At 44.1% G+C, this 15869-nt stretch overlaps 1 protein-coding gene across 1 annotated transcript in view; it reads right to left on the bottom strand.

Moving 5' to 3' along the window:
* The window catches only part of FAM118A (family with sequence similarity 118 member A), a 343668-nt gene that overhangs the window by 305227 nt on the left and 22572 nt on the right, over positions 1-15869 (bottom strand). The gene's annotated exons all lie outside the window — the stretch shown is intronic.

Below are 15869 nucleotides of genomic sequence, written 5' to 3'. Positions count from 1 at the left end.
TGGGACTCACGGAACCCGGGAGGGAAGGTCGCGGGCGTGGCGAGAGAAGCGGACCGTTCACTGTTCCGTGGCCAGCTGTATTTCCTTTCCGCGGTGGGTGCCATAGAGGCGAAGTCGCTTGCCATTTTCCATATATAGTCGGTATCAACGAAGATGAAGTCTGCAAACGCGTTTTTTAAACTGTGGAACGAATACGAATGTCCAGGGTCAGGAGGTGTATTCGTGTGCTTTTGCTTGAGTACTGCAGCATAGCATCTCAAGATACCACGTACAGTAATGAAGTGAAAGTCGCTCAGTCGTGTCCAACTCTTTGCGACCCCTTGGACAGTACAGTCCATGGAACTCTCCAGGCCAGAATACTGGAGTGTGTAGCCTTTCCCTTCTCCAGGGGATCTTCCCAAGCCAGGGATCGAACCCAGGTCTCCTGCATTGCAGGCGGATTCTTTATAAGGGAAGCCCAAGAATACTGGAGTGGGTAGTCTCCCTTCTCCAGCAGATCTTCCCGACCCAGGCATCGAAATGGGGTCTCCTGCATTGCAGGCGGATTCTTTACCAGCAGACCCAATAGACGGCAGCGCATCAGGCTCCTGTGTCCCTGGGATTCTTCAGGCAAGAATACTGGAGTGGGTTGCCATTACCTTCTCCAAACAGAGCTATGAGAGAATGAATAAAGCTGTACAAAGCAATTTAAACGCTCCTTGCCTTACGGTTAATAGGTCGCTATGGGAATTAGATCCGTTACTAATTAGCAAAAATTGCTTCAGAAAAGGAACGTTCTTAGAGCAACGGTTCTTAACCTTTTTTTTTTTCCCCTCCAGGCAGGATTTATGATTATACTTGTGTGAAATGCCGGCTTCCTTGGTAGCTCAGCTGGTAAAGAATCTGCCTGCAGTGCGAGAAGCCCCAGTTGGATTCGCGGGTCGGGAAGATCCCCTGGAGAAGGGATAGGCTACCCACTCCAGTATTTTTGGACTTTCCTGGTGACTCAACTGGTGAAGAATCTGCTTGTAATGCGGGAGACCAGGGTTCCATCCCTTGGTTGGGAAGATTCCCTGGAGAAGGGAAAGGCTACCCTCTCCAGTATTCTGGCCTGGAGAATTCCATGGACTGGGGAATCACAGAGAGTTGGACACGAAATGTGTGAAATGAAAATATCTCCTGCGTTTTTAATAAACAGGAACTGTAGAAACAAAGTGAACGAGGAAACAGGATTGGTTCCAGATAGCTGAGGTGCATATGAAAGGAGTGAATTCAGTGATATCTGGTCTTTGATGTTCAGACTGCCTGATCCCTTTGTTGCAAATTTGTGTATAGCCTGACTTTTCCTTCTGCCTCTTTGGAGCAGTTTTCTCAGAGCTACTGAGATGCTGTCTCCTGGGCTGGGAGTCCAAAACATTCCCACCAAATAAAATAACTCTCTGCTTTCAGGGTGTGGCTATATTTTTTAGTCCACACTTGAAAGTGCAAAGAAAGTTTGCATACATTCATGCAAAATCAGAAGGGTGGGAACATTCTTGGTGGTCAGTGAGGAAGTCTTGAAGAATAGAGCCATAAAGAAAGCAAAGCTGTAGAAATGTTGGGTTTGAATTGAAGTGTTTTCTTATAGTTTCTGGTACTAAACACTAATATGATTTCTGAGTTGTAGAGTATTTCCACCTCTGGGAGCAATCTGATCAATAAATGCTTAAAAAAAAATTGTCCTTTTATGTAATCTATCAGGAATGCTTTTTAAATGTATGTATACAGTAAGCTCTTGGTTGGTTATCTCTTGTATATAGTAGTGCTGTGTATATGTTAATCACAAACTCCTAACTTATGCCCCCCCTCCACATTTCCCCTTCCTAACCCTTAAGTTTGTTTCCTATGTCTATGAGTCTATTTCTGTTTCTGTTTGTATCATTTTTGTAGATTCCATATATAAGCAATATCATATTTGTTTTTAGCTGGCTTACCTCAGTATAATAATTTCTAGGTCCATCCATGTTGCTGCACATGGCATTATTTCATTCCTTTTTATGACTGAGTAATATTCCATGGTGTGTGTGTGTGTACACCACATCTTTATCTGTGTCTTCCCTAGTGGCTCAGAGGTAAAGAATCCACCTGCAATGCAGGAGATGTGGGTTCTATCCTTGGGTTGGAAAGATCCCCTGGAGAAGGAATTGGCAACCCACTCCAGTCTACTTGTGTGGAAAACTCCCATGAACAGAGGAGCCTGGCAGGCTACAGTCCATAAGGTTGCAAAGAGTTGGACATTGAGCTTGCAAGAACATCATGTAGGGAACCACTTTGCATGTAATTTCAGGATGTTTATGAACCATCCCTAAAGGCCTATTCGTGCACTGGTGTGTAAAGACTGCTTATCTAGATACAAGGATTACACGTTCAGTTCAGTTCAGTTGCTCAGTCATGTCCAACTCTGTGACCCCATGGACTGCAGCACGCCAGGCCTCCCTGTCCATCACCAACTACCGGAGTTTGCTCAAACTCATGTCCATTGAGTTGGCGATGCCATCCAACCATCTCATCCTCTGTCATCCCCTTCTCCCGCCTTCAGTCTTTCCCAGCATCAGGGTCTTTTCCAGGTGAGTCAGTTCTTAGCATCAGGTGGCCAAAGTATTGGAGTTTCAGCTGCAGCATCAGTCTTTCCAATGAATATTCAGGACTGACTTCCTTAGTATGGACTGGTTGGATCTCCTTGCTGTCCAAGGGACTCTCAGGAGTCTTCAACACCACAGTTCAAAAACATCAATTCCTCAGCGCTCAGCTTTCTTTATAGTCCAACTCTCACATCCATACATGACTGCTGGAAAAACCACAGCTTTGACTACACGAACCTTTGTTGGCAAAGTAATGTCTCTGCTTTTTAATATGCTGTCTAGGTTGGTCATAACTTTCATTCCAAGGAGCAAGTGTCTTTTAATTTCATGACTGCAGTCACACCACCTGCAGTGATTTTGGAGCCCAAAAACAAAGTCTGTCACTGTTTACCCATCCATTTGCCATGAAGTGATGGGACCACATGTCATGATCTTAGTTTTCTGAATGTTGAATTTTAAACCAATTTTTTTCAGTCTCCTCTTTTCACTTTCATCAAGAGGCTCTTTAGTTCTTCACTTTCTGCCATTAGTGTGGTGTCATCTGCATATCTGAGGTTATTGATATTTCTCCCGGCAATCTTGATTCCAACTTGTTCTTCATCCAGTCCAGCATTTCTCATGATGTACTCTGCATATAAGTTAAATAAGCAGGGTGACAATATACAGCCTTGATGTACTCCTTTCCCTATTTGGAACCAGTCTGTTGTTCCATATCCAGTTCTAACTTGCTTCTTGACCTGCATACAAATTTTTCAAGAGTCAGGTGGTCTGGTATTCCCATCTCTTGAAGAATTTTCCAAAGTTTGTTGTGATCCACACAGTCAAAGCCTTTGGCATAGTCAGTAAAGCAGAAGTAGACGTTTTTATGGAACTCTTGCTTTTTCAGTGATCCAATGGATGTTGACAATTTGATCTCTGGTTCCTCTGCCTTTCCTAAATCCAGCTTGAACATCTGAAATTTCCTGATTCACATACTGTTGAAGCCTGGCTTGGAGAATTTTGAGTGCTACTTTGCTAGCGTGTGAGATGAGTGCAATTGTGTGGTAGTTTGAACATTCTTTGGCATTGCCTTTCTTTGGGATTGGAATGAAAACTGACCTTGTCCAGTCCTGTGGCCACTGCTGAGTTTTCCAAATTTGCTGGCATATTGAGTGCAGCACTTTCACAGCATCATCTTTTAGGATTTGAAATAGCTCAACTGGAATCTCATCACCTCCATTAGCTTTGTTCGTAGTGATGCTTCCTAAGGCTCACCTGACTTCACATTCCAGGATGTCTGGCTCTAGGTGAGTGATCACACCATCGTGATTATCTGGGCCGTGAAGATCTTTTTTATATAGTCCTCCTGTGTATTCTTGCCACCTCTTCTTAATATCTTCTGCTTCCGTTAGGTCCATACTGTTTCTGTCCTTTATTGTGCCCATCTTTGCATGAAATGTTCCCTTAGTATCTCTAATTTTCTTGAAGAGATCTCTAGTCTTTCCCATTCTATTGTTTTCCTCTATTTTTTTGCATTGATCACTGAGGAAGGTGTTCTTATCTCTTCTTGCTATTCTTTGGAACTCTGCATTCAAATGGGTATATCTTTCCTTTTCTCCTTTGCCTTTAGCTTCTCTTCTTTTCACAGCTATTTGTAAGGCCTCTTCAGACAACCATTTTGCCTTTTTGCATTTCTTTTTCTTGGGGATGGTCTTAATCCCTGCCTCCTGTACAGTGTCATGAACCTCTGTCCATAGTTTTTCAGGCACACTGTCTATCAGATCTAGTCCCTTAAATCTATTTGTCACTTCCACTTTATAATGGTAAGGGATTTGATTTAGGTCATACCTGATTGGTCTAGTGGTTTTCCCTATTTTCTTCAATTTAAGTCTGAATTTGGCAATAAGGAGTTCCTGATCTGAGCCACAGTCAGCTTCCGGTCTTGGCATTTGCTGACTGTATAGAGCGTCTCCATCTTTGGCTGCAAATAATATAGTCAATCTGATTTCAGTATTGACCAGCTGGTGATGTCCACGTGTAGAGTCTTCTCTTGTGTTGTTGGAAAAGGGTGTTTGCTATGACCAGTGCGTTCTCTTGGCAAAACTACTAGCCTTTGCCCTGCTTCATTTTGTATTCCAAGGCCAAATTGCCTGTTACTCCAGGTTTTTCTTGACTTCCTATTTTTGCATTCCAGTCCGCTATAATGAAAAGGACACCTTTTTGGGGTAATTCTAGAAGGTCTTATAGGTCTTCATAGAACCGTTCAACTTCAGCTTCTTCAGCATTACTGGTCGGGGCATAGACTTGGATTTTCCTGATACTGAATGATTTGCCTTGGAAACGAACAGAGATCATTCTGTCGTTTTTGAAATTGCATCCAAGTACTGCATTTTGGACTATTGTTGACTTTGATGGCTATTCCATTTCTTCTAAGGGATTCTTGCCCACAGTAGTAGATATGATGGTCATCTGAGTTAAATTCACCCATTCCAGTCCATTTTAGTGAGCTGATTCCTAAAATGTTGATGTTCACTCTTGACCACTTCTAATTTGCCTTGATTCATGGACCTAACATTCCAGGTTCCTATGCACTGTTGCTCTTTACAGCATCGGACTTTACTCCCATCACCAGTCACACCCACGACTGGATGTTGTTTTTGCTTTGGCTTCATCTCTTCATTGTTTCTGGAGTTATTTTTCCCCTGATCTCCAGTAGCATATTGGGCACCTACTGACCTGGGGAGTTCTTTCAGTGTCCTATCTTTTTGCCTTTTCATACTGTTCATGGGGTTCTCAAGGCAAGAATACTGAAATTGTTTGCCATGCCCTTCTCCAGCAGACGACATTTTGTCAGAACTCTCCACCATGACCCATCCGTCTTGGGTGGCCCTACACGGCATGGCTCATAGTTTTATTGAGTTAGACAAGACTATGCTCCATGTGATCAGATTGGTTAGTTTTCTGCGATTGTGGTTTTCAGTCTGCCCTCTGATGGAGAAGGATAAGAGGCTTATGGAAGCTTCCTGATGGGAGAGACTGACTGAGGGGAAAGGTCTTGTTCTGAAGGGTGGGGCCATGCTCAGTAAATCTTTAATCTAATTTTCTGTTGATGGGTGGGACTGTGTACCCTCCCTGTTGTTTACCTGGGTTAAACTATGGTGGAGGTAATGAAGATAATGGCGACCTCCTTCAAAAGGTCCCAGGCAGGCAGGCACTGCCACACTCAGTGCCCCTGACCTCTCAGCAGGCCACCACCGACCCACGCCTCCCCGGAGACTCCTGGCCCCTCCCAGGCCTGTCTGGGTCAGTCTCTTGTGGGGTCACTGCCCCCTTCTGGGTCCTGGAGCACGAGGTTCTGTTTGTGCCTTCAAAGACTCTGTTTCCCCAGTCCTGTGTGAGTTCTGGCAGCTCCATGGTGGGGTTAATGGAGACCTCCTCGAAGAGGGCTTATGCCATGCCCAGGTCTGCTGCACCCAGCGGCCCTGCCCCTGAGGCAGGCCACTGCTGACCCGGACCTCCACAGGAGACACTCAGACACAGTTCTCTTTCAATCTCCAGAGGCATGCTCTTTAAGTGTTTTTATGAACAAAAAGAGAACTTATAATACAGACCCTTTAGGATGCTACATGACTAGGCAAAGCCATCCAGTTGGTTAGCAGCAGAGCTAGGGCCACAGCCTAGGTCTCCTTTCCAGCCCAGCGTGACTTTTCACCTGTCCTTGGAGCAGTCACTGAATGCCTACTGCCAGAAATGCCACAGATACTACAAGTGGCTCTTCATCTCTTCCAGCTGTCTCAGGTCAGCTTTCCTGCTCATCATAGCTGCTGCTGCTGCTACTAAATCGCTTCACTCATGTCTGACTGTGCGACCCCATAGACAGCAGCCCACCAGGCTCCCCCGTCCCTGGGATTCTCCAGGCAAGAACACTGGAGTGGGTTGCCATTTCCTTCTCCAATGCAGGAAAGGAAAAGGAAAAGTGAAGTTGCTGAGTCGTGTCCGACTCTTAGTGACTCCATGGGCTGCAGCCCACCAGGCTCCTCCATCCATGGGATTCTCCAGGCTCATCGTCGTGGCTCTTCTAAATCCTTATCACTTAAACCTCTAGCCACATGTTTTCCTATTCAGCCTTCCTATCTCCAGCCTCCCCTCCTGCCTAACCATCCTTAGCACGTAATATGCACACAACTAGTTACCAAGTGAGTGAACCCTTCTTTTTCTTCATTATACTGGAGATTTCTGGGTCCTTTCTGACTAATAGCTTGTGAATTTTCCTGTTTGATTCTGTCTGTGTGAAGCTCATTCATTCCAAACTTTCTAGTGCCTTAGAAATTGAATGGTAATTTTCTTCACATGAAAGTATAATTACTAGTCAACTTGCTGTATGTAATATTTTCATCCTTACCATATAGAGGATCCAACTTAGGTAGTACTCTGCTTTCTTGCAGTCAGCACTGAAATGTGGCTAGTTAAAATCACAACTTTTATTCTTGCTGTAATCCCAGTATTTATCTTGTAAGGCTAAGCAAACTGGTACATTTACTTCTTAATTACACATTGTAGTACGCGGTAATTGATGCCTTTATAATGCAAATAACAAAGATTTATGCATATAATAGCGCAACAGTACTTTAGCTGACTTGCACATTACCGCAGTGGATTTTAGTGCTTAGTAGAATGACAGCTTTAAATGGGTTGTAATTCCGGAGGAGACTGGAGACAGTCTGTATGCAACCCCTACCTTCACTGAATCTGGATATATCCATTTGTCTCTCATTTTATAAAACAGTCTTCCAAAAGCATTAGCTAGTTTTTTTCTGGAATCTACCTCTCAAAAATCCCTTTGCATTTGCTTAACCTCTGAGAATTTTTATGGTTGCCAGATTAGATCACTTTCATCTTTATGTCAAGTAAAGATACATTGGTTTACCTTTACCTAATTCAAAATGAGTTCATGGCAGTGTAGTCATGCTTTATTTCTGCTGCTTAAGTTCCATGACAGAGAGCAGCATTGAGTCAGCTTTGCCACCATGATCAAGTTGTAAATGTCTGAAATAATTCAAGCCTAGAAAATTGCAAGATAATATCTGTTGAATTCAGGCTGTGTTCTGGCCTCTGTTTTAGGTTGAAAACCTTGAGATTAGAAGCATTCTCTGGACTCACCAGGAAACATTCAACAATAGGAAGCAAAGAGGACCAAACACACTGTGCTCCTAAGAGTAAGGAATTGTAAAAGGAAGCATCTGTCGGTCATCAGCCGGCAGAGGGGCTGCTGGCAAGGCAGAGGTATTGCTGCAGACCCCAACCAATAGAAACGGGCCCCTGCTTTATGCCTGAAGTGACCTCTTTGAATCCAGAAGTGCATTTGCACCTTCCTCCTTGTTTTGGATCATTCGTTGACTAGTATCTGTGCCCTGTCCTGGACTATCTTTTTACCTCAAGAATAGGAAAAAAAAAAAGGACAGATGGGCAGATAGCATCAGTCAGTCAGTTCAGTCGCTCAGTTGTGTCCGACTCTTTTTGACCCCATGGACTGCAGCACACCAGGCCTCCCTGTCCATCACCAGCTCCCGGAGCTTACTCAAACTCATGTCCATTGAGTCGGTGATGCCATCCAACCATCTCATCCTCTGTCATCCCCTTCTCCTCCCGCCTTCAATATTTCCCAGCATCAGGGTCTTTTCCAGTGAGTCAGTTCTTCTCATCAGGTGGCCAAAGTAGATAGCATGGGATGCTGAGAGGAATGTCATGTACCACTTTTCTCATCCTGCCCTTCAGTTCTTCATGAGTTTGGTGTTGAATACTGATAAAATGATCTTGGTGGTCAAGAGAAGATACATGGTAAATGCAGCAGAATGAAGAATTTGACGTTATGATCACCAGACCACAGAGCGTGGAATCCTTAAATAGTTGTCCCACCAGAATTCACAGAGTTCTTGGAAGATTCACTTTTCCCCAGACCTGATCTGAGAGCCAGAAGTCTGGTGGGTGATGCGTGTACGTAGGCACCAAGAGTCTTGTTTTTTCCTAAGATTCTTCTTTCCCAAATTTGAACCTAGTGGAAAGTCCACTTCCTGTAGTTGTTGGGCGGGCAATGGTTATCCAGCCCAGCGAGGGAATGAAGATGAATCAAACAGTAAATATGGTGATTAAGAGCAAGTTTGGAGTTAGTTGTCCTGAGTTTGATTGTGAGATGTGGTGTTTGCCAGTTGAACAAGCTGTTGAGCTCTTAGCTCAGTTTCCTCATCTGTTCCGTTCAGCTGCTCAGTCGTGTCTGACTGTTTGTGACCCCCATGGACTGCAACATGCCAGGCCTCCCTGTCCATCACCAACTCCTGGAGCTTGCTCAAAATCATGTCCATCGAGTCGGTGATACCATCCAACCATCTCATCCTTTGTTGTCCCCCTCTCCTCCTGCCTTCAATCTTTCCCAGCATCAGGGTCTTTTCTAATGAGTCAGTTCTTCGCATCAGGTGTCCACAGTATTGGTTTCAACTTTAGCATCAGTCCTTCCAATGAATATTCAGTACTGATTTCCTTTAGGATTGACTGGTTTGATCTTGCAGTCCAAGGGATGCATCTTCATCTGTAACCTGAAGGTAATTGTACCTTCCTGGAGCTGTGAGCTTTAAAGGAGAACGTTTGTATAAAGCACACAGTAAGGGCTCAGTAAATGGATTCTTATTAAGACAATAGCCTCTATTTTTAAGTCTTTTGGAGGTTTTCCTTCTCAACCACCATGAAAGAACTTTAATTATTTTTTTTCTGATAGGATTCTTGTCTTAAAAGATTTTGTTTACTATTGTAGATTGTATTTGTGAAATGTTAATTCAGTTTGCCTTTACTAATCAAAAATGTAACCGATGTGCAGAGGTTTCTGCCTCCTCAGCACAACTAATATAATCTCACTGGGTTCTTGTTATTTCAGCTAAAAACAAAGAACTGTGCTTTTATGGCTGGAGCAATTTTATAGTGAGTTAGATTTATGATTTCTAGTGGGCTCTTTGAAATGTTGCTTAAGGGTCAGAAATCCTTGTTCCTTTTCATAGGTTCTAGATTAGATCTTTCTCAGTTTCAACACAGTTGATTCAAAACAAAAAATTAATGTTAAACTGAATTCAACTGGATTTTCTCCAGACTGAGCAATGCCCGACTGACTTTGTCCTGGAGGTTGTAGCCCACTGACTTGTATTTTCATATTTCAGGCTTCAGTGCAAAAGAAAACCTAATGGTTAAATTTTCTAGCGCTGTTATTTTTTTTCTTGAGGTTTTACAGTCTCAAAAAGCAGAAACAATATGTAGTAGGTTAAGAAAAAACTGTTATGTTACTATGCATTATATAAAGTAGCATGTTGTTAGCTTTTTTTCTGGGAGCAAAATTAGCTGATGAAAATTAAATAGTAAACCCATCAAGAGACCTCATGGGACCATTATGACAGATGTAAATTATAATGTTCCGAGGAACAAGAAACACCACCAGCAGAAGTGATGAAAAAAATATCCACAGCACTGGGGCTAAATGCCCTCCAAGCAAGAGTGGATCTTGTTAAGTGGAGAGAAAGTGGGGTGATGATGAAACTGTGAGCAGAGCCCTTGTTCAGTTCTTAAGTCCTGTCAGACTCTTTTGTTACCCCATGGACTGTCGCCCACCAGGCTCCTCTGTCCATGGGATTTCCCAGGCAAGAATACTGGAGTGGCTTGCCATTTCCTCCTCCAGGGGATCTTGCCAACCCAGGGATCAAGTCATGGCTCCTACACTGCAAGTGGATATTTTACCACTGAGCCACCGGGGAAGCCCAAGCAGAGCTCACAGAGGCGTAAAAAAGCGATTAAGGTTTCTGGTCTCAGAGAAGAAAGAGTGGAAACAAGACAAGAGCAGATGTCTTTGAAGAGACCTGACTTGTTCTATTCCCCTCCAAGTCTAAGGAACACGACCCTTGTCTCCTCGGTTGCTTGTACGTATAAGTGGTTAACAGTTTTCAAGGGCTGCTGTGAGCGGGCACCGTTCTAGATGACAGAGTACAGTGACTGGGCTGCCCTTAAGGACGCGTGGGACTAGCCTAACAGGAGCAGTATTTGTGAGATGTGCCCTTAACTGGCCCACACTCCTCGTGCGCGTGGCTCTGTCCTCGCTGCTCCGTGTTGACCCACTTGCTGCTTCACGCATCGATCCCTCGCCTGCTTCCTGTTGAGTCTGGCCCTCTCTTACTCTTAGCCCTCTTCCCGCCTGTCCACCCCTTCCCTTCCTCCCTTACCTCCCTTGCTGAATACTTTTTCTCCAGGTTTGTGACTTTAACGAATCCTTTCAGCAAGGAAGAGGAGAGTAGACATGGGTACGCATTTAGCAATGTCCAAGTGCCCAAACACGACATGACTATCATATGGTCTTAGGTTGCATTAGTTGCATATGACATTTTAAACAAGGGAGATGGTCCTACTCTGAGAAATTGAGGCCATGGTTGGAGTAGGTCCAAGGTGGGGGGCAGCACAGGGGGCTCTGGAGACAGGCTCTGTGACCTTGAGTCAGATATGTGACTTCTCTGTTGTGTCAGGATGGGGTGGCCATAGCTGGCGTGTTAGACTAAAAATGTGCAGATGAGGACCAACTGAATGCGGAGACACAAGCCTCCCCCGTGGGAGTCAGCAGTGAGCTCCCTCAGCATCCCAGCTCCCACTCTGGGAAGATGAAAACCCGGGGTTGTTTTGACTGAAGGCACGGTTTCAATACACTCACACAAAGGAAGCCAGGTCACTAGATTTACTACTTTTAGGTCCCGGAAATGGGGTTGGGGAGCATGATGAGTGAGTGGGGAAAGGGCAGCCCCACTTCCCTCCACCCCCGCCATCCCAGGTCACAGTGAACAGCATGTAGACAACAGGATTTATCAGTTCAGTTCAGTCGCTCAGTCGTGTCCGACTCTGTGACCCCATGAACTGCAGCACGCCAGGCTTCCCTGTCCATCACCAACTCCTGGGGCTTACTCAAACTCATGTCCGTTGAGTCGGTGATGCCACCCAACCATCTCACCCTCTGTCGTCTCCTTGTCCTCCAGCCTTCAATCTTTCCCAGGACTTATAAGTTTGCTTATGACTTTGCAGGCTCGACTCTAAGTGGTTATTTGAAAAGGTGCCCCCCAGGAAAAACAAAGCGGGAACTCGGGGCGGACATCCTGAGCTCAGGCCCTTATCTAACACTCCGCTCACACCCACCACTGAAGCCTGCGAGCCTAGAGCCCGTGCTCTGCAAGCAGAGAGGCCACGGCTGTGAGAGGCTCGCACACCGTGATGAAGAAGCACCCGCCAGCTGCAGCCAGAAAAAAGCCAGCACAGCAACAAGAACCCAGCACAGCTAAAAATAAAAAGAATGAACTTTAGGAAATTACAAAGTGGGCGACAAGGCTACTCACCTACCTCACAAGCTTGTGGAAAATTTAACTGAAGTAATAGCATTGAGGTGCTTGGACCAGGTCCTGGCACATCGGTACACAATACAGATTGGCTATAATTTGTCGGCCCTGGGAATCAGTCTTTAAGGAAGCCTACAGACAAAATGCAGCAGGTTTAGGGGGTGTGACTGTAAGGGCCAGCAAACAAACCCCGTCCTCTAAGTGAGGGCTGAAGGGATCGGGAATGTTGAGGCTAGAAAAGAGACAATTCAGAGGGTGGAAAAGCTTTTCACTTATTTGGAGAAAGTGTGTATCATGTTTATTTTTTATATTCTGTATGGCTCCTAAGAAAGGATCTTGCAATAGTTCTAAAGGAAATGAGGAAGGCACTGGGAGTTGAGAAACTGTAGTTTCATAATCAGAAAGATCAAAGTGTCACCTGCTAACTGTATGACTTTGGAGGTTTACACAATTTTTTTGAACTTCAGTTTATATATCTGTAAAATGGAAATAATAATGATGCTTTCTACTGATGTTTTGAATGAAAGAGGTGATGGGATGGTTCATGGTAAGGCAGAAGGGTTTTGTTGGCTGAATTTATGGTCCAAGATCTGACCTTCAACTTTACAGGTCTAAACTTTTATTAACTTGCCCAGGATGATTTTGGTGACAGATTGACTCTAATATATCTCTTTCAGGGTTATAGTAGGTTGAGCAGGGCCCCCAAAAGGTAAGTCCATGTTCGAACGCCTGAAACCTGTGAATTTGATCTTATTTGGAAAAAGGGTCTTTACAGATGTAATTAAAGACCTTGAGATATACTCCTGGACTTTCAGGGTGGGCCGTAAATGCCATGACAGGTGTCTTTATCAGAGGGAGGAAGAGAGGATGGAGGAAGGGAATGGAGTGATGCAGTTACAGGCTGAGGAACACCCAGAGCAACCAGGTGCTGGAGAAGCAGGAAGGATCCTTCACTAGAGGCTTTGGAGGGAGCATGACCTTACTGCAGTCTGAATTTCTGACCTCCACAATTTATTCTGCAAGAGAATAAATTTCTCTCATTGTAAGTCTCCCTTCTTGTGATAATTCGTTATATCAGTCTCAGGAAACTAATACAGTCACTGGATAAAGTCTCCTTGATTAGAGAAAGCTAGTCAACGTAAAAAATAAATTTAAGAAAACAATTCATTAAAAGAAGTGTTGTTAGTGACAAAAGCCAGATAAGCTGGCTTTGGAGAAGAAACTTCTGCCCTGTGAATTCACCCCCGTCCAGGTGAAGAGATGAGGGCCCTGGAGGGTATAGCCATCCTGGTTTCTACAGGAATGAGCTGCTCTGAGGGGCAGGGGTGCTCCTGGTGGCTCAGACCGTAAAGAGGCCACCTGCAGTGCGGGAGACCTGGGTTGGGAAGATCCCCTGGAGAAGGGAAAGGCTACCCACTCCAGTATTCTTGCCTGGAGAATCCCATGGTTGAGGAGCCTGGTGGGGTGGCAAAGAGTTGGACACAACTCAGCAACTAACACACAACATGCTATCACCACACTCATGGAGCTTCACCAGCACATTATCAAATATGATTTCTTAATAAAGGGATCTGAGACGTTGTGAGATAGAGTTATTCAGATTGATTATATTCTTTGCAGCTAAAGATGAGAAGCTCTATACAGTCAGCAAAAATGAAACCGGGAGCTGACCATGGCTCAGATTATAAACTCCTCATTGCAAAATTCAGGTTTAAATTGAAGAAAGTAGGGAAAACCACTAGACCATTCAGGTATGACCTAAATCAAATCCCTTATGATTATACAGTGGAGGTGATGAATAGATTCAAGGGATTAGATCTGATAGAGTGCCTGAAGAATTATGGATGAAGTTTTGTAACATTGTATAGGAGGCAGTGATCAAAACCATCCCAAAGAAAAAGAAATACAAGAAGGCAAAATGGTTGTCTGAGGAGGCCTTACAAATAGCTGTGACAAGAAGGGAAGCGAAAGGCAAAGGAGAAAAAGAAAGATATACCCAACTGAATGCAGAGTTCCAGAGAATAGCAAGGAGAGATGAGGAGTCCTTCTTAAATGAACAATGCAAAGATATAGAGGAAAATAATAGGATGGGAAAGACGAGATCTCTTCAAGAAAATTAGAGATACCAAGGGAATATTTCATGCAAGGATGGGCTCGATAAAGGACAGAAATGGTATGGACCTAACAGAAGCAGAAGATATTAAGAAAAGGTGGCAAGAATACACAGAAGAGCAATACCAAAAAGATCTTAATGGCCTGGATAACCATAGTGGTGTGATCACTCATGTAGAACCAGACATCCTGGAGTGTGAAGTCAAGTGATCCTTAGGAAGCACCACTATGAACAAAACTAGTGGAAGTGATGGAATTCCAGTTGAGCTATTTCAAATCCTAAAAGATGATGCTGTGAAAGTGCTGCAGTCAATATGCCAGCAAATTTGGAAAAGTCAGCAGTGGCCACAGGACTGGAAAAGGTCAGTTTTCATTCCAGTCCCACAGAAAGGCAATGCCAAAGAATGCTCCTTTCTTGCCTATTCTGGTTTCTGATGGTCCCGGCATTCCTGAGCTGTGACCTCATCACTCCTGTCTCTGCCTCTGTCTTCACGTGGACTCTGTGTGTCTGCTCCCTGCCTTCTCTCCGCTCCTGTAAGGACACTCATTTGTGATGGCTTTTAGGACCCATGCAGGTAGTCTATATGGATTATCTTCATCTCCAAATCCTTAATTTAGTCACATTTGCAAAGACCTCTTTTCTAGATAAAGAAAGTGAAAGTCGCTCAGTCATGTCCAGCTCTTTGCGGACTGTACAGTCCATGGAATTCTTCAGGCCAGAATACTGGAATGGCCAGAATACTCCCTTCTTCAGGAGATCTTCCCAAGGGATCGAAGCCAGGTCTCCTGCATTGCAGGAGGATCCTTTACCAACTGAACTATCAGATTTCTAGATGAAGTAACACTGAAAAATTCCGGAGGATAAGACTTAGTATCTTTGGCTGGTCATTATTCAGCTGGGCCCAAGAGGGAGAATATATTCCCATTATGTTTTTGTTTGTTTTTCTTTTGTGCTTATATTTTCAAATGAATCAACATTTAAAGATATAAAAATATACAGAGAACAATGTTCTAGTTTTTAAAAATGTAAATACTGAAAGCCACAAAATGTCTTTCAGTCCGTGTTTTCCCCTGTTTCTTACCTTCCCTTCTTATCCAAATTGTCCTTTATTCTTTCAAATCTCATCTCGCCTAGTAAGTCTCTAATAAGTCTTCCCCGAGAGCTCTAGCTTTTGCTGGACGTGTCTTCAGAATCCCACAGAACTGTCTTTTAATTTTTAAAATTTTTTTGGCCTTGCTGCTTAGCATGCGGGATCTCAGTTCCCTGACCAGGGTTCCCTGCAGTGGAACCACAGAGTCTTAACCACTGGACCGCCAGGAAAGGCCCACCATAGCACATCATGCTTTTTTTGTCATCTTCCTCTGCATGGTCTGGCATTTAAAGTGCAAGGTTGCGCATATATGAACGTGAATGTGTGATCTTCCCACATACAAATAAAATCCTGGAACACTGGTTTCCAACTCTGCGGTCTTCTGCTCTCTAGAGGTCTTAAAGGTGTGGTAATGTGTTTAGCACAGTTTCACACAGTCAGGGGCATAGCTAGAGATGTGAAAATGAATGAGACATGGTCCCTATTTACAGGGGATTCAGAAGAAGGAGGGAGATACAGTCACATAACCACAGAAATTTCAATACAATTTTGTAAGTGCTATGAGAGAGACACCCTTGGCGTGTCTGTGTACCTAGGAGGAGGCACTTCACAGCTGCTCTGTTTCAAAAGGTTATCACTCGTCACATATCTGCCCCCCAATGTCTTCACAGTTAAGATGTCAA

This window comes from Muntiacus reevesi, chromosome 1 (assembly GCF_963930625.1).
Source record: "Muntiacus reevesi chromosome 1, mMunRee1.1, whole genome shotgun sequence".
In the NCBI taxonomy this organism is placed as follows: domain Eukaryota; kingdom Metazoa; phylum Chordata; class Mammalia; order Artiodactyla; family Cervidae; genus Muntiacus; species Muntiacus reevesi.
The sequence above is the reverse complement of the archived record's forward strand: the minus strand, read 5'-3'. Positions and strand labels throughout refer to the sequence as shown.